Source organism: Myotis brandtii, unplaced genomic scaffold, assembly GCF_000412655.1.
Source record: "Myotis brandtii unplaced genomic scaffold, ASM41265v1 scaffold485, whole genome shotgun sequence".
In the NCBI taxonomy this organism is placed as follows: Eukaryota; Metazoa; Chordata; class Mammalia; order Chiroptera; family Vespertilionidae; genus Myotis; species Myotis brandtii.
In genome coordinates, this window is record NW_005368527.1 from 42,311 (window position 1) to 45,208 (window position 2,898).

The following is a 2,898-nucleotide window of genomic DNA, read 5'->3' on the forward strand; positions in this document are numbered from 1 at the left end:
GGAGCTTGGATTCCTGTCCAGTTCTGTGATTATGTCATAAGTTTTGCACAAACATGCATATTCTTTCAACCTTTTCTGGTTACCTACAAGGGAACCTCAATGGAGATACTTTTTAATGCACTTATCTGAAATAAACTTCAATGACAGAGTAATCATGACTGTTACCTTCAAATGTCTGTACAAATGCCTAAAATGGGGAATAGCATATGATTAAAATTTATCTCAGTTTTATTTGCTTTTTTCATTGTATCAGATAGCTGTTGCTATATAACAAGCCATCCTAAAAGGACTTGTTTGACTATATTGCCTTCATAATTAAATGGGATTGTATGGTGGGACATTGTTCTGATCTATTCTGGGCTCATCATGAGTTGTTCCTTTATGTTTCTAAACCTCTTTCATCATGATTTGTGCATCTGTATTGCACTTCTTTCTTCAATCAATATGTGATGTTTAATGCATATATATGTGTGTTTGTGTTGATCTTACAGTTGATGTAAAAATAGTTGATCAAATGTTAATTGCCTTAATTTAATATCACAGTTCCCATATTTATATATGAAACCTTGCTTTCTTCCCAGTTATAAGATATATTCACCACCACTGTCCTGTGTGATGCAGCTACTTGTGCTCCTGATCTGACATGAGTTATCAATTACTAGAATTTTTAATTCTAACTAATTTATTGAAGTATAATTGCATAAAACAAACTGCAAACATTTTAAATATACAACTTATTGACTTAAAGAAGCCATGTATTAAAAAAGAAGCCATATAAAAATTAAGAGTATATAGTGGGTAGGTCCATTTATATGTAAGTTGAGATGATGCACAACAAGTTTTAACTGCATTATGTTTCTGTCAAAAATGTATTTCACATGTCTTCAGTTTTCTTCTTTCTGAAGATAATGTGGAATAATAAACGTTACTTCAAATGGATGCTGCAAGGGATAAATAAAATGTTAAATATACTTTGTTGAGTCCAAAGAAAATGTTCAAGCATGAGCAGTGTGTGTAAGTGTGTTCACTTGTATATATATTTCATGTACACACTAACACTTATATATGTACATGCACTTAAGCTCATTCATAATCCCATCTATTATTATGAAAGACACCTTGAGAGAAATTTGAAGAATATATAAATAAAAAAGAAATGTCTGAATTAACATGAAATAGAGAAAAATAGAAAATTTGACACAGATTTAAAGTGAAATGTTTGACCTTAATTTTAATGAATTATTTTTTGTATATTTGTGTCTGAAAGGCCACAAGATCAGAACCACATTTACATTTATATGATGGGAAATTTTTTATACTATGTATGGGGCCAAATAGCTTCAAATTAGCTCTATTTTTTTCTATGTAATGTGGGATTTCAACCCAACATACCTTTGCTCAAGGGAAGCTAGCTGAATGATTTGCAAGGCTTAACCTCAGTTCCCTCTAACAATATCTTACTGGATAAATGTTTATATCAGTTTTCCATTGCTGTTGTAGCAAATTACCACCCTAGTGGCTTAAAAAAACATTTTCTATCTTAAAGTTCTAGAGAGCAGATGCCTGAAATGGGTATAAATGGCTTAGAACAAACTGACTGCTGGGCTTGGATTTTCTGGGTGATCCAGGGTAGAATGAAATCCCTTTCCAATCCCATTCCAAATCCTTTCCTATTCTCAATTCCTATTCCAGATTCTACAGTCCACCTGCATTCCTTGGCCATGGTCCTCCCTCCAACTTCAATACCAGCAACATAGCATCTTCTAATGTGTCTCTGACTCCAATCCTTCTTCTACTCTCTTCCACATTCAGAGGACCCTTGTGATGACATTAGTCCAACCTGGGTAATCTGAGCTAAGCTCCTTAGCTAATACTTTTATTTCATCTGTCTCAGTTACCCTGCTCTGTGAGCTAACATTCCAAAGCTCTCCTAATCAGGATGTTGACATCTTTTGAGGCCCTTATTCTGCCTATGACAAAGCCCTTCTCAGGTATAAATAATTTTGATGTCACTGTGGAGCCCTAAAATAAAAGAATCAAACACAGAATTATCCTCCCCTTTATAGTGAGAGAAAACTTGTTTTTCAAAATTACATACACAGAAGATTTCTAGTGGAAAAGACCTAAAATTACCTACACCAGACTCTGACCCAGAGCCATGAACCACCTACTCAAAGTGTGGTCCACAGACCAGGAGGACCTGCAGCATCAACATCACCTGGGGCTTTGTCAGAAATGCAGTCCCTGGGCCCATTGGAGACCTGATGAATCAGAATTTGCATTTGAGCTGCAAACTTTGGTGATCTGTATGCCTATGAAATGGAGAGGTGTTGTTCTAGAATAGGTGTTCCCTCCTTTTCACAGTTGACACTGGAAGCTGTATAACAACTGTACTTGCTGGGAGCTGTCCTGTGCATTATAGGTGTTTAGCAGCCTCTTTTCAGATATTTTATTTATTTTTTAAATATATATTTTATTGATTTCAGAGAGGATGGGAGAGGAAGAGAGAGATAGAAACATCAATGATTAGAGAGAATCATTGATTGGCTGCCTCCTGCACACCCTACACTGGGCATCCAGTCCAAAACCCAGGCATGTGTCCTTGACTGGGATCAAACACAGGAACCTTCAGTCCTCAGGCCAGCACTCTATCCACAGGGACAAACTGCCTAGGGCTCTTTTCAGACATTTTAGTGTCCCCTGGGCAAAGTCATCTATGTTTGAGAACCACTTCCCCAGATCTCGGTACTGGAATTGCCCTGATTCCAGTCAAAACTCTGTGGGAGAGGGCGGAAGACTTGGTTGGGAAGTTTGTAAGGAGGAAATTCTGACCTTGGGGAGTTTGGTGAAGGCGACTGCCCCTAATTGCTCCTTGACTTTTCCAAACAAGTCTGTGTA